This window comes from Miniopterus schreibersii (genome assembly GCF_964146895.1).
Source record: "Miniopterus schreibersii genome assembly, chromosome: 8".
NCBI lineage: Eukaryota > Metazoa > Chordata > Mammalia > Chiroptera > Miniopteridae > Miniopterus > Miniopterus schreibersii.
In genome coordinates this window covers 63889666-63911982 of record NC_138109.1, presented here as the reverse complement: position 1 = coordinate 63911982, position 22317 = coordinate 63889666, and the positions used below count along the sequence as shown (strand labels likewise).

Here is a 22317-nt window from a genome sequence, read left to right as displayed (position 1 = left end):
ACATTAAAATGGCAGATGGGGGTCGTTTTAAACATTTCCTTGATTGAAGGAAAGGGACCCCCTTATGAATTTATAGTCTGCTTTCAATAAAGTTCACAATGTCCGATAATAACCCAAGGAGGCCAGAATTCCCCCAGTTCCCAGCACTGTGGTTTCAGGAAGCAGGGGCTGCGAGCAATCTTCATGCTTCGGCAGCTCCCATTTGAAACTGTTCTCGAGGGCAGTGAAGGATGGTGAGCAGAAACATTTGCCGTTGCACTTGCCTATTAATAATTCAATAGGAAGACACCGCTTTTGCATTAATATTGCTTTTTCATCGATTTTTAACGATAGTAGCAAAGATAAATGGAAAATCAAATTTTTGACCTGTGTTGGAGAGGAAGATATGTCCTAGACTCTAGAATTCTAGAACTTGAAACATACTTTGGGGATCATGTCCTAGATTTCCTAAAGGAGGGATGTGCGTCTTTGCTTTACTATTTTCTACTTGTCTTGGTAACTAATCAGCCTGAATCCAGGAATAATGGTGATTTATTTTCCCCTCAGCATGGTGTCTCTTTGTTAAACTTGGAAGATCGATACATCTTTAATTATATTACCTTCTTTGATAATTATCATAAAAGCTACTGTTTTTAATAAGAGTTTTATTGAATATAAAAATTAAATTTGTTAATTTTTATTAAAATCTTGGGAGATTGTATATATTAGCTGTCACTTGACTGTTGATAGATGAGGTGCTTCTTTCTTAACCAGTTTTATTCTGTTTTTCTAAGTGTTTGATGTAAAGGGAAATGACTGTTTCTGAAAATCTTTTTTCAGAGATAGTTGCTTAGAGTAACTACTTCATTAATGCTTGGTGAAAGCTTTGAAAGTCTCAAGCTAGAGAAATCATGACTCTTCTTGTACTTAAGTCACTTGCCAATCAATAGTGGCCATCCTTGGCTGATAGATTATTATTTTACAATTACACAGAATATATGGGTATATGTGGGTTCGATAGGCAGGTGTATAATTTCACTCTCATTAAACTTATATTTTTCAGGTAATCATCCAACAGCTATTAAGTGGGGATATGAATAGATTGATTTTCTAGTAGTAAAAATTGTGCATCTTTGTTTAAGGAAATGGTTTGTTGTACATACTGAGTAGCATCACATTTGAACATTTAGTACAGGAATTTCTCCACAGATGAACTTCTAAGACTCTATGAATCCCCTGAAATATCCAGCAAAATGTCTGTGCCTTATTTTTGGAAAGGGATCCATGACTTCCATCAGTGTCAAAGGGGATCTCTAACCCCAAAAGTTGAGTAAAATAGCCTGGTCTAATCTGTTTCCCAGATAAAGAAACTGGAATTCAGCAAACTCAAATGACTTATTGAAAGTGAGACAATATTGGAAGTGCTACAATTAAAATCTTTTCTTCTACTGTAGATCGTCTCTGAGGTTTCCAATATTTTTTAGAAGTTGGATGTTCAGAACCTGGAATTGAAAGAATTATGAACCTTTTCCATACAAAAATCTATTCAACCCAAGATACATGTAACTAGAGTCCTGGATTCATAATACCTCGGGGATATTGTTTTGAGTTCCATCTTAGCTTGAAGATGTTATTTACAGAAGCCAGCCAGTACTCATTACATCTCATGAGTGAAAGTGATGCCTCTTTTGCCAGCCTAATTTTAACGCTACACAGTGGAAATGTAGCCTCTCTTTCGCCTAGCATTTGTTACACTAAATCCTGGCAGCTCCAGACAATATGGAGGGTTCCCAGTAGATGTAGAAAGGGTCATCACTTCAAGGTCCAGGCTTAGTGGGATAACTTTACTGGGCAGATGGCGACAACAGATGGCTTTAATGTATGCAGCCACTCAGTCGCTGGGTTTTCTTCGGGACTACTGCAGGTCTTCTCTGGGGAGGGGGCATGTTAAGGTACCATCCTGTTCTTCCTGGTGACAAAGGCTCGCCCTGGTGGCAAGGAAAGCAGCCCCCAGTGCAGCACAGTGCAGGAGAAAATGGAAGGGAGACCCAGAAGAGCAGAAACAGTCCCAATGCAAGAGCGCAGGAGGGAGGAAGGATGTAGGCACGGAGGCAGCGAGATGGGCATGTTCTGCCAAGGGCAAGTCTGTATGAGGAAGGAGTGACAGCACATGGGATATTTCCTGCTTAATCTGTAATAATCTTTCTGTATTTTGATGTTAGTAGCAGTGATTTTTGCTTTATGTTTGTTTTTCTTTTACACTCATAATTATTAAAGTTGGGGGGCTGGTTTTTTATTTTAAGTTTTTGCTGGCTGACACCAGCCCTGAAGATCTGCCCTGTCCACGTCAGAGGTCAGTGGCAGGTGTGCTGTTGCCCACTGGCAGAGGGACTGCTGATGGCGCCTTACCCCGCATCCTCCAAAAGCCAGTTCGCGTCAGCGTTTCCTCCTTTCACCCCAAAGAATATGAAGAAAAAAGGCTCAGAGATTTGGCACATTGCTTTATTAAAGGGTGTTAGCTCTGGTTTATGATTTTAGTACTTTTTTAAATACTCTGAAATTATATTTTTTATTTTTCTTTAATTTTTACTCGTCTTTATAATGTTGGTTTACAAGAAAAATATTTAAATATGTTTTTATTGATTTCAGAGAGAGGAAGGGGGAAGGAGGAAGAGAGAAACATTAATGATGAGTCATTGATGGGCTGCCTCCTGCACACCCCCTACTGGAGATCGAGCCCACAACCTGGGCACGTGCCCTGACCCGGAATCGAACCCTGGCCTCCAGGTTCATGGGTTGATGCTCAACCACTGAGCCACACTGGCCAGGCTACAAGAAACATTTTTTTATCAAGTTGATTTAGATTTTCCAAATCAAAAGTGTGATTTCTGGACTTCTTTTTTGACAAAACCCACCATGAATAGCTGCAGTGAGACAACAAATCTAACTTGAAAAACACTTAATGGGTTAAAAAGCAGACTCAAACCAAACTAATGAAAGCTTCTTGATAGTAAAAGTCGGTTGAAGTGGTTTTAAGCATTTATTTCATTACTTTTTAACTCCGTGACTGTTAACACTATAAACGTGAATTTGAGAAAAAATTAACTTGTTTTTGAACTCTATAAAAAGTATTTTTTTTTCTCTTTTAATTAACTTGATTGTTTCTGGAGCCCTGCATCAAGCTCATTTCTGTGCTTGGGTAGTTCCCATTTGCAAACGGGGCGATTCTGCATATAGATCTGAAGAGGCTGTGCCACAATTATCCTTTTTATTGTAACTTTACAGCACAGAAGTAGTTTCCTTCTCCAAACGGAAATTCCAGAGTAACTCAGATGTCTTACTAAACATATTGTTATTTCCAGTTTCCAAGAGCAGTGGCCCCTGGTCCAGCCAACAAAACCCCTGTTGAGACGTTGAGACCTGGAATGAATCCGTACCCCCATCGTTGTGCCGGTGTCTCACGTGATAGTGACAGTTGTTAGCATTTGTTGTTTCCTCTGTGCAGGCAGAGTGGGAACAACTTTGTATGGATTCTCTCGTTTCATCCGCCCTGAGAGGTATGGTATGATTGTCTTCATCTCACAGCTGAGGAAACCTAAGTGCAGAGACTTGTAGTTAACTCACCCACAGCATCCTAGCTAGTAAATGGTGGAGCCTGAATTCTGACCCAAGCTGACTTGAAAGCTCACGCTGACATGAGCCACCATTCCGTGCATAGGGTGTAGAGTCCCTGATATCTATTTGATGTTTTTTTAGTTGCAACTTATCTTCAAAGCCACTTCAACTTAGAGAAGTAACTATATATAATAATTGGCCTTGTACCAGGTATCAGGTGCTATGCTGAGTTTTTTTAACTAGAAAATTTCCTGTCATTGAATTGTAACCATCCAATGTCACCATGGCCATTTTACAAACAAGACCTAGGAGATATTACTGTGCTCATTGTCACTGGCCCGTGAGAGGCCAACACAACCCAGTGGGTGACAATCTGGTTGGACAGCTGGCTCTCTGCAGACAACACTGTCCTTCTACTGTTGAGTGTGAGCTCCTGGGACAAGCTACACCAAGGGATTCAAGTGCAACTAAGTTCTTTTTGAAAATGTGTGTTGGTATTTGTTTCTGGCATCTGATTATATTTAGAAAACTTTCTGAAAAATGATTTCCTACCCACAATAATAGAAAAAATTATTCTGAAAAAAATTGCCTTTGCCTAAGTTAAACATTTGAAGCATTTCCCTCCTTTCTGCCCCATCCCTTTCCTTCCTTTAGCAAATATTAGTTGAGTATTATGTGATACAGTCTTTGTGTGAAGAGCTGGAGGCACCTAAATGAATAAAACATATACCCTTATCACAAATAGGACTTTTTATTGTCACCATTAAATGTCTGAATTTTAAGCAGATTCTTGGACTGGGGGCTCACATCCATCAGCTCATTCAACTTTAGCACCTGTCTCATCCCCAGTCGCTTTTCCTGAAGTGCAACCTTCACAGTGAAGCTGCTCATGAGTTTTCCCTGTTCAAACTTGGGCTTCTTCAGCATCCTGACTTTTCTAAGAAAGACCTCATGGAGTGGATAATAGATTGGTAGCCCTTTCTGTGTCTTTCCAATGCTATCTGGAGTCAGTTTATTGACCACTTTTTCCAAGTCATTTGTCTGTACCTCTAGGTTTCCATGATCTTTTTCTGGGTTTGCTGGGCCTGTTGATGCTGAGCATGAGAGGTCTTGTGAATCTGATTGCTGGGTTTTTTTAGTAAAACCAACACAGGACAGATGAAGCAAATAACCATCAGTAGTCTTGACATCAGCATGAGCTTCAGTCATGTTCTGCCATTTTTTGACCTTGGAGAACATTTTGTTATGGTTGAGATCTATGCCATGGAAATTTTTTGCCCAGGCAGGTTTTGCCCTGAACATCCTCAGTAAGTAGCTTGAATTTTCTAAATGCAACATCATCATTCCGCAGATGAGCTAGACTCACTTCAAAAACATAACCCTTGAGACCACCAGATGTGATTTTGGTTCCTTGAGTTCTCATGCTAGTGTCTTCCCAGTACTACTTATATTGAACACAGCTGGTGCATCCACAGCACATGAAGCTTCCTTAGAAAGTGGACCAACCACCTTCTTCTTGGCTCCCTTTTTGCCGCTTTTCAAAAGGAGCTTGTTCTTATCGACCACGATGGTGCTGCTCAGAGAGCCAAAAGGAACTTCCAAGTAATTTTTGAGCTACTGCTGTGGACTGCTTGCTTTGAATTTTACAAATAAAAGAGTAAAAACTCATAAAACCTTCAGGGAATTAATTTTATGGTATAGATTATCTTTGTGTATTACATACGCATCTCAAACATTGGGTTCCTTGTCTGTGCTGCCCACACATAAAATCTTGTCATTGTATCTCATAGCTAGTCTGTCCCAACTCTGTGTTTTGTGAACTGCAGTGAGAAGTTTGTACATCATGGTGACACATGAGCCATTGCAAGCTCTTTTAAGAATGTGGGCCCTATGTTACTTTTGGGGGTCAGTAATTGGGAAGTATGAAATCATAGTGGGTTAACTAAAGTCAAGGAGGGAATTTTAAAAATCTTTTAAAGGGGTAAAATTCTTTTTTTTAGGATTTTAATAGTTAAATATATGTAAGTTGTTGCCATATACTCTCCTGAGCCCTAACCTAGCATTTCTTTTAGTGTGGTTGTCAGTATCACCAGGTTACATAGTCTTGGGTATCACTACAGACATACTTTATTAGGATCTTGCCCACACTGCCTCTTATTTAAATTTTTAAATGCTTTCTAGGTGATTCTAAAACACAGTACTACTTGAGACCCTTTTCTTGTCAATTTTGTTTGTATTTGAGCAGAAGCAACTCTGGTTTGGGTACAAAAGAAATTCCAGAGGGATTCTTGATGACTTGTGAGCCCTGAAGGAAACCTCCATAGATCTCTGTAAACTGAGTTGACACAGCACCATCTGGCTCAAAGACCTGCCTGCTGTACAGAGGGGGTTCCTTCAGTGGTTTTAAGTAGAATGAAGCCAGATCCCTAATACCAAATTCCAGAGTCTCAAAAACTCTCACTTCTTAGAAAGTCTAATTTCCCAATCAACACCAGAAGTGTTTCCCTAAAGAAAGATGGAGGGACAGTATTTTCTACTGAGCTCCAAAGAGACCCTTTTTTCTGATGAATTCATGTAATCCTCATAGGCCCCTTCTAGGGGAATCCAGCAAACCGAATTAACTTTTATTTTGTATTTGCCTTGAGCCACCCTCTACTAGATATGTTTTTGTGTTATTGAATTTAACAGTTATGTTAAATTAAGATGGTCATTACTTATCCTCAGGTCAATTAAATAACTTGCCCAAAGACATTGAGTTAATCAGCAAAGGAGATTGGTTGGCTGAATTTTAAAACTGTAGACCAGACTTCCTAAGGAGAGAAAAATTCCCACTCCAAATCACAAAACATCCATCCCTTGAAGCCACCATTTTTCTGAACTTAAAATCAGCAGAGTAGCACCTAATGGAAGGATGTTATTCATCTGTCCTAAGAAGGGCTCATCTCCTTCCTGAGTCTAAGTGTTTACCTTACCCCTGAGAATATAGTACCCTTTTCTCAGAGCAATAAAATAATTGTTTTGGTTTTAAAGGTCTTTCCTTCTGGCTCTTACAAGATTAGGATAAACAGAGGTGATGTTTATGTCAACAGTGTTATTTAGCCAAATAGGTGACACTGTCACTGTGAAAGCTAGATGATCATTGACTCTAAGAAAGCAATGAGATATTTATGAACTAAAACCAGAGACTCAGAATGAAGAATGCCTCTGCAACTGTAACTTTAGCACATTTGCCTGAACGTTATAATGTATTCACTGTAAAGTCTAGAAGCCTTATAAATATATGACTGGCAGTTGCCTCAGGCAGAAATCTTTTACTGATGCAATGAGATAAAAGTAATTAAGCTACGTGTAGACTGATGGATAATTAAATCCATGTGAAGCATTTTGTAACTAATTGCTATGTTCTAATCACAGATTGCTTTCTATTTGTCAAGGTAAGTGTATATAATTGCACAGTCCTTATTTTCTTTAATCTGAAATCATCCCAGTTGGGTGAATATTTTTAAGCACTCTGAATCTTAGAATATTTGGTACATTTCTTGCATAAAGGTAATTTGCATATTTTGTAATTTGAAGACCTTTTATGTAAATAGCTTTTAGTGTCACTGACTGCAGTTCTATGGTCAATAGAGAGTTCGACAGTCTAGATTCACTGTTGTTGTTGTTTTAATTTATCTTTATTGTTGAAAGTATTACAGGTGTCCCATTTTCCACCCATTGACCCCTCCACCTTGCTCCCACCCCCTCCCCAGGCCTTCACTCCATTATTGTCTCTGTCCATGGGTTAAGCATATATGCATATAACTTCTTTGGTTAATCTCTTCCCACCCTCCACCCTTCTTCCCTCTGAGGTATTGTCTGTCACATGTGTCAATGTCTCTGGGTCTATTTTGTTTGTCAGATTCTTTTGTTCATTAGCTTCTTCTTAAAGAAGACCCTTCAACATTTCCTGTAGTGCTGGTCTGGTGGTGATGAACTCCTTTAGCTTTTTCTTATCTGTGAAGCTCTTTATCTGACCTTCAGTTCTAAATGATAGCTTTACTGGGTAGAGTAATCCTGGTTGTAGGTTCTTGTTATTCATCACTTTGAGTATTTCTTGCCACTCCCTTCTGGCCTGCAAGGTTTCTGTTGAGAAATCAGCTGACAGTTGCTCCCTTGTAGGTGACTACCTGCTCCTCTCTGTTCCACCCAGATTCTGCCCTGCATCTCCACCCCTCCTATGCTAGGTCTCGATGCTTCCTCAGTTCCCTGGTTGTGGGGCTTCTGTTCAGCTACATTTCAGGGGGTTCTGAATGATGGTTATTCTGTATTTTAGTTGTAGTTTTGATGTGGCTGTGGGAGGCGGCAGGTGCCACTGTTACCTACGCCGTCATTTTGTTGCCTCTCCACTGTTTGTTTTTAAATTTATTTTTTAATAGTAAAGCTGGTTTGTTATTTACTGAATGCTAGTAATGTTCAAAGCACTATATGTATGGTCTGTGGTACTGGTCACAGTAGTTTGAAAAAACTCAGCAATCAGTAAGTGGATTAAAAATAGACTATTTCCATTGGCACCGGTAAAATAAATACATAGCCTTGGGAGCTGGAGAGTCTTGGCATAAGAAGCATTGAGGTTCCAGGCATGGCTGTAACACTTCACATGTAGTAGCAGTTATGACCCAGGCACTTCTAGAGTCAGGGCTAGAGGATATTTCATTTCTTGGTGGGAGTAAAATTTTGAATGTAGACACCCATTCAAAGCTTGTTTTTTGTTTATTTGTTTTTTTAATGCAAGTTGCTTCTGCTGCTCGATGACACTGGACAGTGTGTTTCTGGGGTGTCTTACTCATCCGTATGCTCCGTGCATGTGCCTGGCACGCGGGCTTCCCTCCGGTAACATTTGTGGAATTACTCTGAGAAACATGTTGACTGAAAGGGAATCACATCATGTTCTGCAGGTTATCTTCATTGTGAACTTGCCTTTCTCATCTGCTTAGTTGGATAGAGGCTGTTTTCTAACCTCCAAGGCATATGATAAAGCCATTGGGTTTTTCAAAAACCTTTAGTTCTACCTCATACATACTTTTTATTAAATTTAAGTACAGCCTGGCCGGGCGTGGCTCAGCGGTTGAGCATTGACCTGGGATCCAGGTGATCGGGGTTCGATTCCCGGTCAGGGCACATGCCCGGGGTGCAGGCTCGATCAATGGCTCTCTCATCATTGATGTTTCTATCTCTCCCTCCCTCTCCTTTCCTCTCGCTGAAATCAATAAAGATATATTTTTTTAAAAAATTTTTATAAATTTAAATACATAACATCATTGCTTATTTTTAACGAGTTTTAAAAAGACATAATTTATCATGAGTATTCCTTAACTTTGCTCTTCTAAGTGGTAACTGTGATGGTTTTCTAAGGCTAAATTGTAACATTGCTTACGGAGCCAGGTACTTTCCCCCTCAGACTTCCCACTGTCTTTGTTCCAACTGTTAAAGCCACCTTGTGCATTGTGCAGAATTGGACTCTTCTAGCCACACACTAGACCTGCTTCCTTGCCCTCTTCTGTAAAGAGTGTGTTCCCTGCCAGCGACTGGATGCTTTTTTTCAGATATAAATGTTATGTTGATTCCTTTACACCACTGTACCTCATCCCATAGTTTCTCCTTTATGTTAGTGCATATATACATAGTAAATATAGATGTAATGTATTGTATCTTTATTATATCTAAGTTTAATGCCTCAAAAACATATTCTAGCCCATTGCCTGCTAATGATATTGTTTTCACATCTCCCTGGCCTACTCCTTAGGGTTATATTTGCCTATTTTGTAAGTAGTTAGCTCAGACCTTTTCTGTACATTTATTTTCTTAATTCTCTTTCATAGCTCTCTCGTCAGTTTTGTTTATGTGTGCCTTGGGAAACTTAATGTAGGCCTTGGTGGTGACTACTGAATAAATACTGCTTGGTGATGGTAACCTCAGTACTATGATATTTCAGAAGGTAGTCTTGCACTTTCTAATTGCAAGTATGTATATAACATTTTTGTTTATGTAGTGTGTGAAGCTTATTTGCAGAAGAATGTGTTCATTTGGTGGATTTAAAATAAGATGATAAGTTTTAGAAGCACCCTGACATGAGCTTCTTTAAATCAGGAGTCTCTACTCAGTGTTGAGGGAAATAGGTTCTTGATTTGCGTTAGACAAAGGACTGGGTTGGGCCCGCCCTGCTGACATTTCACTTGAAGGAAAGGTTTCGCATATGCAGCACAGTCGCTTGTCCTGTCCTGGTGACCAGTACCCTGCCTTGGTCTTCCTTTTTAACTTATATTTTGAAATAAGTCCAGACTTACAAAAATGTTGCAAAAGTAGTACAAAGAGTTCACATTTATCCTTCATCCAACTTTCTCAAATGTTAATATCTTACATGACCATAGTACAATGATCAATGTCAGAAAAATTAACATTGATATAATACTGTCATGTGACCTCCAGACCCTATGCAAGTTTCATCCATTGTTCCACTAATATCCTTTGTCTGGCCCAGGAATCAATCCAGGATCCCATATTACTGTTAGTTATCGCGTGTCCTCAGCCTCTTAACCGCCAATCTGGGACAGTACCTTTGTCTTCCTTTGTTTTTGTAACCTTGATATTTTTGAAGTGTACGGGCCAGTTATTTTATAGGTTCTTTCTCAGTTCAGTTTGTCTGTTAAAGTATAAAGTGTATAAGGTATAGGATCTTATGTTTATCAGTTATATTATTTAATTAAAGAATTTTCAGTTTCTCTTGATTAGGAGAAAGTACTATTTATTTTTTAATTTTTTAAATTTATCTTTATTGTTCAAAGTATTACAGATGTCTCCCTTTCCCTGCCCATTGAGCCCCTCCACCCCACATCCGCTCCCCCCCAGGCCTACTGCAACTTATTAATGAATTAAAGTTTATGTTAATGCTTTCAGTTCTTCACTGCAGACTGTCTGTATAACAGTGCTGTCCAGTAAAAACATGCGAACCATGTGTGTAATTTTAAAAGTTCTAGTAGCCACATTAAGAAAAGTAAAAAGATACAAGTTCAGTTTACTTTATAAGATAATTTAATATAATCATTTCAACTTATAATCAGTATAAAAAAATCTTGATGAGATATTTATTTTCTTTTTCATACTTAATCTTTGAAATCTGTGCACTTACAGCATATCTCAATTTGGACTAATCACGTTTTAAATGCTCAGCAGCCATATGTCACTGGTGGCTATCATGTTGGACAGTGAAGGCTTGTATTCTTACTACATCTCACCTGCTATTTATGCATTGTTTTGGTTTTCTTTCTAATGCTACTAAAGAATTCTTTATTTTGAGATTTTAGTTGGTACTTCCCTTTTTGCCATAAGTATAGCCAGTTTTGTTGTCAATCCTCCCCCGAGGATGTTTTTTCCATTGATTTGTAGAGAGAGTGGTGGAAGGGAGGGAGGGAAGGAGGAGGAGGAGAGAGAAAGAGACAGAGAGAGAGAAACACCAGTGTGAGAGACGCACATCGATTGGTTGCCTCCCGCATGCCCCGACCAGGGACTGGGGCTAGGGATCCAACATGCAGCCCAGGTATGTATCCTTGACTGAGAATCGAACCCTCGACCCTTCCGTGTGTGGGCCAGTGCTCTGACCAGTGAGCCACTCTGGCCAGGGCTGGAGCCAAAGTTATGTAGTTTTTAAAAATATATCTTTATTGATTTCAAAGAGAAGAAGGGAAAGAGAGAGATAGAAACATCAGTGATGAGAGAGTCATTGACCAGCTGCCTCCTGCATATTCCCCGGGATAGAGCCCGCAACCCGGGCATGTGCCCTGACCGGGAATCAAATCACGATCTCCTGGATCCTAGGTCAACGCTCAGCCTCTGAGCCATGCCGACTGGGCTATAGCCAAAGTGTTATAGGTGTTCTGTTTGAGCCATTGAATTGACATCAAAGAGTTATGTTGGAATTCCTTTTTTAGAAGAGATTACTTGTTAACCTTGCTCTGCTACTGATTATTGTATAACTTGGGACAAGTCATTTAACCTTTCTGATCTTCAAGTCTGTGTTTGTAAAATGAAGTAATGCAGTCTTTTGGCATCTTCTAAGTAGGCAGTTTTGATTCCTAAAATTATCTGTGTATTTGTTATTCAAATACTACATTGATTAATTGCCCTAAAACGCATTGTGTTAGGAGTAGCACCAAAACCAAAAAAGATCTAGTAGTCTATTTTTAGTGAACCATGGAGAGTGGCCTGCTGATAGACCATGAGGAGAGAGAAAAGTACCCCTAATTCATTCCCAAGTATAGAATTATTAAAGCCCTACATCGTATCTGGGTACTAATTGGAGATCCCTGAACTGGAATTATTGAGGTGATGGAAAGGGTGAGCCAACAGAGCTGTTGCTTTGTTGCTTTCCTCAGTGTCACCAACCAACTGTATTTTATCTTTTTTTGAAAAGTTGAACTACTGATGGTAAGAAATTATCATTTTTTCCCCTTTGTGAGGTAGTTATTTTAAAATGGCATTCTGTTTTCCCCTAAGGCTAGAGGAGAGTTCACATTCTATTTTTAAATGTTGAATATTAGCTTATCTAGATTAGCCTCACGTAGCAGAATTTAATAAAGGTCATTGCACTTAATTATTCTTATAGAACCACTTATTTTAAAACACACTGACTTCATTGGTTAATTTAGTTTCTTCCTAAAACAAAAAAGATAGACTTTCCCAATATGTATTTCCCAGTATTTATTTAATCACAGGGATTATTACTTGTCATTCAGATTTTAAATTATATTTCCAAGATATAAAAAACTATAGCAACTAACACCATTAAAAATTTTACCAGCTGTATTAAGCCATAACATTTGATCATATTTAATTCAGCCTTTTTTAATAAAGAAGAATTAAAGATAATGTTGAAGCCCCCTCCGTATATTCCTCCATGATTCCATGCCACTCCAGTCTGCTCTAGAGCTTGTGACTCACTGTAAATCCCATCATCATGGTTCCTTCTTTCCTCTTTTTCTGCCTTCTTCTGGATTGACTGTTGTGATTTCATTTTGTCTTCACTATTATCTTGTTAGCTGTAGCTCTTTATTAATTAATTGATTCATTCATTCATAGTTGTTCTGGGGTTTAAATATACATGTTTAACTTACTGCAATCAGCCTTCAGCTGAAAATAATTTAACCTTATAGTTGTATACTTTCCTCCTTTCTTGTAGTCTTTGTGCTATTGTTGTTCTTTTCATAAAGTATAGACCCTGCAATATATTGTTATTGTTGTTGTTTTTGCCTAAAACAGTCAATTGTATTTTAAAGAGATAAGAAGGGAGAAAAAATAGCTTTTATATCTACCCCCACATTTGACATTTCTGGTCCTGTTATTTCCTTTGTGTATCATCAAGTGCTTTTCTTTCCATCTGGAATAATTTCTCTTGTATTTAAAGATTTTTCTTCCTATATAGAGTAGCGGTCTGTTGGTATTAAATTCACTCAACTTTGTTTGCCTCAGTTCTTTATTTTGCCCTCATGTTGAATAGCTATTTTACGAATACAAAATTCTAGGACAGGTTTTTGGTGCTTTGAGAATGTCTGTCCGTTCCACCCTGCCTTGCATGGTTTCGGACAAGGAGCTTCTGTTATTCTTATCTTTGTGCCTATGTACAATGTCCTCTCCACTTCAGCTGCTTTTAAAATTTTCTCTTTATTACATTTTTTAAAAAGCCATTTGTTTACAATGTGTTTGGGTGTGGTTTTTCTTTTTTTCTTTCATAAGAGTGTGTGTGTGTGTGTGTGTGTGTGTGTGTGTGTGTGTATTATTCTACTGAGGTTGGTTGAGTATCTTGAATTTGTGGTTTATAGTTTTATCAAATTTGTAAAATTTAACCATTATTTCAGGGAATCTAATGCATGTGTTGTTTGTCTCTGTTCATTCTTACTCTCAGTGTTTTTTCTTTGCTTCATTTTGAATAATTTTTGTTACTAGTCTTCAACTTTATCTCTAGAATAGGGTTTTTTTCCTAACATTTATTTCTTTTCTCATCATGTTCATATTTTATGAACACATGGACCACATTTACAATACATTTTCAAATGTTCTTTTCTGTTAATTTCATCATTTCTGCCACTTATGCCTCTGATCCTATTGATTGAGTTTTCTATTGGTCATGAACATAGTCAATATTTTTTTTCTTGTCTGCATGCGTGCGAATTTTTGTTTGAATGCTAGGCATTTTGAATTTCATCTTGTTGAACATTAGATTTTGTTGTGTTCCTTTAAAGAGTTTTAGACTTTGTTCTGTTATAGACTTAAGTTATTTGAAATTAGTTTGATATTTTGAAGCTTTCTTGTAAGTTAGGTTAGTATAGGTTCAGAGCACTTTCTAGTTTACCATGAATTTTTCTCCACCACTAAGGCAGATACCCTTCTAAGGACTCTACCTAATGACTCATGCATTCTGAGGTCTTTCTTTTGTCTTGCAGGAACACAAACTCTTCTTGGTCCTGTATGACTTTTAGGAATTGTTTGGTCCACTGCTTTCCTGTGCTTGGAATTTAGTTTCCTCTCATGCATGCCCAGAAAGGACTCAACTAAAAACGGGGAACCCTATGCTGATCTTTGGAGCTCCATCTCTGTGCAGCTTTTGCCTCTTTAATACTTAACCCTGTAAACTGCAGCATTCTGAACTACAGTCTCTGTCTCCTCAACTTAGCAAGATCATCAGGCTTTGTTTGGTTCCCCTGTTCTGCACTGTGGCCTAGAAAATGCCTCCAGGTAGTTGGATAGATAATCATAGGACTCACCTTGCTTCTCTCAAAAATCACAGTCTTGCACTGCCTGCTGTTCCTTGTCTGATGGCTTCATATATTTAGTCAAGTTTTCTAGTTGTTTATAGCATTAAGGTAATTCCTATAATAGTCAATGCTTTGTGTGTAGAAATGGCAGTCCTCACAATATTTCGTTTTAATTAAAATGTTCTGTAATCATTAGTAGGGCCAGAGTACATTATTTGTGCTGGATATTACACATTACTCCACTAGAAGAGCCCTGTTGGTACATACAATTTTGATTACCATAGCTGGGTCAAGTTTTAGAGTTGGTTATTGGTATTTATGTTATTCTATTGTAATAGATATTAAAATCACCTTTTATTAATGCCACCTGCAAGTGTTTGTAGCATAGAAATTTTAAATTGAAGAGGTAGCTGATCATTAAATTCTTGATATCTCAGGTATGTATCAGAACTTCCTGTTCTGATTATTCTAATTTGATCAAGGCACAACTATCAGCTTCATAAAACTTTCACACTTTTAAAGGGCACAAGTTAGACGACTATTTTAACTAACCCACTTTTGAGTCAGTTGCCAGTTATAGTAGTTAAAAAGAGTAAAACTGATCTGAATTATTCTGTCATTATAGTTACTTGGTGTGTGGGTAGTAGATTCTTGAGGGTGAGACTACTTTTTTCTTTAATGAAGGAAAAATGACTCTTCCTTTCCTGCCTCATAAAAGTATTCTATTTTACTTATTTTTATTTGTCTTTCCTTAGGAAGTTATAGCAGTGGTTCATCCTCTTTGAAGACTCCCTGAGTTTGTGGCAACTGTTTGTTTTTAGGATGTCAACTTAAATGATGCTAAGTGAGAAGTTGAGGCCCAAGAGTAGTACTTAGGTTCTGTTGGGTGGAAAGAAGGAAGAAAAAGGAGAAAATATAAAAGACTGGCACCACTTTCGTTCCCTATAGGTGCTACCAACTAGAAAGCGTAAATGTGTTAATGGTCTCCGGTTTCTTTTACTTATTTCTATTTAAATTTGTTAGTCTTGTTTCACTCATTTTAGTCAATTATAATAAATTCCCCCTCCAAAAAAAGAGTGAAAGAAACTAATTACTTTTAAACACTGGACAATTTCATGATCTGTTATTTCTTTTTCTGTTCTTTCTTATATATAAAATCTAGTAACATGAGAATTCTCAAACTTAATGTTCATGAGCGGAAGCAGGAGAGTATCTTAAAACATGGAGTTATTGAGGGCTTTCGCTAGCAAATATAATATACATGTTGCATCTGCCTACAACAGTGAGTAGGTTATCAACATAATTTTTGCTCTCTTAGCTCTGCCCTTTAAGTATGAGCTTCTTGCAACAACTTATGTCGCCACTGACTCCCATCTTATAATTCTTTTTCACCACACACCCCTCCCTCACCTCACCCCAACCACACTGGCCTCCTTGTGGTTCCTTGGGAACTATAATCATGCCCATGCTGGGTCTATGTACTTATATTCCCTCTGCTTTCAGTGCTCTTCCAGATACCGACCTGTGTGGCTTATGACCTTGATTCCTTCAAGTTCTGTGTCATTTCAAGTCTCTTTCAATTATTCGCTGTCAAAAATAGCAGTGTCCTTTCCCAACCACTTTATCACTCATTCCTTTTATCCTACTCTAAAGACTTTTATTAGCACTTATTTTTACTTGATAATATATTATTTATCTATTATTGTCTCTCTCACTTGAATAAATTTCACAAGAGCCGAGACCTTGTTTCTGAGTCCTAGAACGTGTCTGGCACATAGTGATACTCAACAAATACTTGTCAGAAGAAGAGTCAAGGAATGAATGAATGGTGCTTTATTTGTATTAGGACAACTAAACGTATACCTGATGCACTTTCCAGCTGAACATGAGAATATAATACAAAGTGGAAAACTATATTTGCTGTTTAAATACCTGAAATATTAATGTATAAGTTCTATGTTCAAAGTCAAATTTCCCTAGTTGGAACTGTAGGATTTCAGGTCACCTTTGGCTGTAGATCTGGTGGAGCTCACTTTTTAGAAAGACCTGTAGGACCATAAAATGTTAGCCATTAAAATACTCTGTCCTTCACTATTTAAGTTCCATTAGTTCTTCATTCTGTAACTGAGTTCAGGGGCCGAACAATGCAAACTCCTTTGCTGCTTTAGCTTTCTTCACCCTTTCACTATTCTGTAACTCTTGAAGTTAGTCTTGGAATCTAGATAAATTCCTATAATCACCATGATCAGCAATGGTAATCTTTTCTGAGCAAAAGGTCCTGCGTTGCAGGCATCCAGCTGTTTTCTTTTTCCCTCTTCCTACTTCCTTTTGTGTCTGCAATGTTTGGACCCCTGGAAGTTGAGCCTGTGGTGATTTTTTAAAGACAAAATAGCATCTCTGACCACATCCTGCTGAAACACCAGAGGGCCCATTCATAGATTCTGTTGTCTGTGTTTCTTCAAGGGGTATTAAAAAAGCCCATATATGGAACAAGCACACTGGGTTTCATAGAGTAAATTTAATCTGCCTCATTGAGGCTTATTGCAGATTTTGGACACTGGAGAATCAGATGCCTTGTTTCCAGAAAGTGTGTCTTCCTTTTGTGGTGTTTATTTTGTTTTTAGCTTTCCATTATTTCCAAATTCTTGTAGAAGTATGGAAATAAACAATATTCTTTCTGATTATGACCTTTCAAAAGAAATAATTTAAACAGCTTGTTTTTGTTTAGCAACAACGTTATCAATTATGCTAACAAGTTGTTTTCTTTGTGTCACTATAATCACAGATGTCAGGATGCTCTGGAAATACTGTTTCTTTGTTAACTCTTGTTATTAAAGCAATAAAAAGGGTAATTTTAAAGTTTAATTGTTTCATGAGTAATTGATCTATCTGACTTTATCTGTAATTGGAAAGTCTTACCTCTAAAAAGATGGTTTGTATTCACTTGCTGGGCTCTCCAGCTACCACTGTAGGATAACTTCTACACTAATCTTGTGCAGAAGTTAAGAGACCATGCAACACACCTCACAACATTCAAGCTGCATTTCCGTATTGTCCAAAGAAAATTCATTTGATATCTCCTCATTGCCTGATGCAGAACTTACGTGCACTCTTGTGCACATTCTGTGTATGTCTGCATGTATATACACATATATATGTTTATATATGTATATGGAACCAAAATTCATCGAATGCTTCCTATGTGCTATGTACCATAATCATTTCCAGGCATATGTATATTTTTTCAGGTTTTTGCACCTCTGCCAGGGAGATGCTTACATCCTATAAGGGGAGATGAACAATTAAACCAGTAATTATAATGCATTGTGATACAGAATTTTGCACAAGATGCCTAGGATCACAGAGGAGGAGCATCTAAATAAGTCTGGGTGGTCAAGGGAAGTTTCCCGGAAGAGGTATTCATTATGCAAAGAAGAGTGGGAGGCATTTGAGGCAAGGGGAACAGCATATGCTAAAGCGCAGAGGTCTGAGCACAAGGAAATACAATTGAGTCAATCTGGCTACAATGAAAGTGTTGTCCAAAGATAGTCAAGAACAGTAATTGTATTATGATTATGGGCGAGAATGTTCTTGATCTTAGAAGATACATGCTGATTTATTTAGATTTAAAGTGCCATCATATCTGCAACTAATTCTTAAAGGGTTCATGGTAGGGGACAAAAACACATGTGCTGTGGGTGTGGAGAGAGTGAATGCTCACAAATGTGACAAAATGCTATACACGAGTCTGAGTGAAGGAGGGACAGGTATTCACTGCAGGACTCTTGACACTTTAAATTCAACATTATTCAAAAGAAAATGTTAGAGGAAAACAAACTTCAGGGCGCTAATAATTCTTTTAAGTTTGTAAAAGTAGTATAAACATGATATAATTGAAAGAATTGGCTAATGAATAATTATCTTCTCTGATGGCCTATTAATTGGGTTATCAGTCATATATCATTGTTTTATATATGTATATATATGTATGTATATGTGTTCTTTATATACATAGACAGACACACACATATATATATATGATATATATGATAGCCTTAGTTGGTCCTCTTAAGAGACTGTCTTTACTAAAATTGTCATTTAAGTCCTTTTTTATCTAACAGGAAAACATAAAATCCTTGAGTGTCTAGTAATAGGATTAGAAGGGACTATAAGTTATTTTGTCTAATTTGCTATTAAATAAATAAGCTAAATCACTAGAACTTGCCTATATATATTATTACTTAGAAAAATCTCCATTGAATAAATTTCCATGACCTTTTAAGTGTTTAAACAGAGGCTCATATTTATTTCTGAATTCTCTAAGATTATTTTTAAGAAGAATGAACCTATAAAAATCCAGTTAATATGCACCACGACCGTTAAAAAAGAGCATTAGGAATTAAGAGCCAATAATTTAATGCACGTACATTAATATAACAATGTATGTTGAGTTTATATCCCTGTTGGCCATCGAGGAAAATGGAATATGAAGGCTGGAATGGGATGGTGGAGAAAGAATAGGCGATGGGCCTGAAAGGAGGAAGGGATGGTGCAGAGCAGAAGACAGAAGGGTGTCGAACCTGTCCTGAGGAAGAGAGATTTAGCAGATTTTGAAGGGATTTTCTTCATTGTGTGTAGTTGCTGTAGATTTTCTTGCCATCTAATGCTCTTTAATTATTGATCCCATTAATCATAGTTTACAGTTTTTATATTTTTGTGATCCTTATTTTTAGAGACTCTATTCATAATGGAATATTTGAAGCAACTTATTATGGTGGAAATTTTCCCCCGTGATAGAGCAAGAGCTCCTGGAGAAATATCACTTCTCGGACCAGATGAAATCAATCTTTACTCGCATTTTAATTTATTACGATGAAGCCCATACACAGGAAAATTATAGTGAATTATGATCTTTTGAAATTGAGTTTTGGCAAAGTTTGATTTTTCAAAAAGGATTTTCTTTGTTGTGAGACTATTTTATTGAGAAAATTATCTTTTATGTCTCCTACTTTTTCTTTTCCATCCTCTGTCATCTCAAATTACTATGGAGCAAAGATCAGAATCCAGCTGTTGAGGTTGCTCTCTGTTCAGGGAAACAGAGCTGCGTTTCAACTATAGGCTGATCAGTCATTACGTGGGTAAGATGATAATGGATTCTAATAACCAAACTTTTTAAAGGTGGTTTGTTTTTTTAGCCTTTCAAGATGCATTTCACTTCTCCCTAGTATTTGCTTTTCTTTTTTACCAAAATTAACACAACAAGGTTCCTTAGAAGTCAGACTGGACAATTTAAGGAAAATGAACAAAAGGCAGGTAGATGAACAATTTTAGGAAAAAGTAATTTTTCTCCTTGGATGCTTAAAAAAAAAAGCTAATTTTTGTCTCCCACTTTTCCAGCCACTACTTTCTCTTTCTGCATGTATTTATTTTTACAGGCATGGGAGGTTTTGCTGGGCATTCAAGTCTCTTATCTCAGTTCTTCCTGCTTGCTTCTCTTTTTCATTTCCATGTGTTTGTTTTTCTGACATGTATTAATCAAAGTCCACATTATATTGCAGACGGGGCCTATCTCATTGGGGCTGACGTCACAGCCACTTCCAGCCAGCCTAGTTCGCCCTTCATTTTGGTTTCTAAGGCTGTGTTCTTCAATACCCACCCCCACCACCACCGTCAGGGATGTATGTGAAGTTCCCAGGATGTCTGTCACTGTCCTCTTGCCAGCTCCTGGATAACAGCCAATCTTAGATCACAGAAATTTAATGATGAATCCATATCTGTCATGAGCTGGAATTGCTGCAGGGCACATAGTAGGTAACGGCCTAATAAATGTCTGATGGACGAATAAAGAAAGGATTGTGCAAAGGAATAGAGCTCATAACTGAAGTCCTGAAGGAATGAAGCTGTTTAGGCAAGCACTTCTGTCCGTAAGTGCAGCCAATTAAGTAAGCAGACAGCAGCAGGCACGTGTCCCCATGTCCATTAGTGACTGCAGACCGCAGCCTTCGGTTTCCCTGGTGAATGCGTATGCAGGCTGACCTGACAGGAACTGCCTGCCCTATGAGTAATCACAAGACTTCCCGGGGAGAACGATGTCAGGCTTGGGGGTTCCATATTTAGCTTCACCTTTAGTATGAAATGACTTTCTATATCCTCACTATTTGAGGGATCAGCTCTCATTAGCATTCATGCTTGAAATACAACCTTACAGAATCTGTACTTCCTCACATTGATTAAGAGCAAAATCATCTTTGACACATTTTTGGATTGAATTGGCCAGGCACAGTTCTCTCCAAGTCCACGAGCTTCCCATTTTGCACACGTTCCCGTTTCATTGTGCTTTAAGCCAGGTTGCTATTATATAGAGCACTTTAGCAGCCTTGATCTTGGAGACATCAATACCATTATTCCTGTTGTTGCTGATTTAGTGTTACAGCTGCTTCCTCTTTATGTGATTTAATTTGAAGTTTCAGCCCACCAGGGGGCTATTGGTCCCCACCTTTGCAGCTTTAGAGCTGGCTGCTGTTTCTGCTTGGATGTTATTTCCATTCCTATTCATAGTGATTTTCCCCTTCTATATTCATCTAGCAACAGCAAGGCACTGTTCCAGGAACCTGCTCTCTCTACATAAGGCGGAACGTGGAACCATTTGGATGGAAAAATTATAAATTAAAATTATTCTGTTCATTTTAAAATATTCATATTGTGTTGCTCAAATGCCAGTAACTGGAAAATCATGGATAATGTCCTGTTTTTATAACCTCTTTCAGAGTGTTTTAAAATCTGTTTATGTTGTTACTTAGCCATCTCTTTTCCTGGAGTGGATTTTGTGATAAGGTTTAAAAGAAAAAAAGGGTGTATGAGTCCAGTATCCGATGGCATATGTAATATTAAAATAAGAGCATGCCACTAATTGCAATCCATTTTTTAAACAGAACAATATTTACTCCATGAACAGAGAATATTTATAAAATTATATTTATAAAATTATAAGACTACACAGGGAGCCTATAAACATGCTAGACTATTTCTTTTGAATATACAGTTTTTTAAATGAAATGATGAAAACTAAGCAAAGGTTTACTAATCTCTGGAACTGCATATTTAATTTAAATTAAGAAAACCCATATATCTATAACACTACCACTTTTCAAATACTAAAAACATCTCCAACTTCTTAAATGGAGCTTGTTGTTGTTGTCTCCTGTTTTCTCTGCTAAGTCATCGAATCTTCCATTTCAGGAAACTAACATCCTATTTCTACCCTTGTATTTTCATTGTTGTTTAGGTGTGGGTGAGGGTGTGTGTCTCAGAAAGGCAAGTGGGCAAAAGAGAACGTGTTTTTGTGTGGTTGGCTAGTTTTTCTGCAAAGTAAATATCTCTCTTATTCTAAGGGAAAGAATAGTGATTGGAGACTTCGCTTCCTGCACGCTTTCCCACCTCTGCAGAGCGCGTCAAGGAGAGTGAAGATCTTTGCTTTTTGCTTTTGCATTCTGTTAGTTTTCAGTTTACTTTCACATAAAAGCCGTGTGTTTTATTTGTTGTCTCTCTTGGCAAGGAATATTTAAATGTATTTTTAAAAAATATATCTTTATTGATTTCAGAGAGAGGAAGGGAGAGGGAGAGAGAGAAACATCAATGGTGAGAGAGTCATTGATCAGCTGCCTCCTGCACCCCCCGACTGGGGATCGAGCCCGCAACCCGGGCATGTGCCCTGACCGGGAATTGAACCCCGATCGCCTGGATCCTAGGTTGACACTCAACCTCTGAGCCACTCCCGGCCGGGCTAAATGTATTTTTGAAACTCTCCGGCCCCGTCAACTAAAGGCAATTAAAAATTATAATGATAAGATTGTTTCCAGAAACATCCTCTTCTAGGTCAGGCTGTAGTCGTTCTTTGTGTGCCCTGTGTGTGTGTTGAGGATCTTCAGAAGCCACA

At 37.9% G+C, this 22317-nt stretch overlaps 1 protein-coding gene across 5 annotated transcripts in view; it reads left to right on the top strand.

Moving 5' to 3' along the window:
* The window catches only part of CDKAL1 (CDKAL1 threonylcarbamoyladenosine tRNA methylthiotransferase), a gene marked incomplete at its 5' end in the record, with an annotated part of 552436 nt that overhangs the window by 302808 nt on the left and 227311 nt on the right, over positions 1–22317 (top strand). The window lies entirely within an intron of this gene.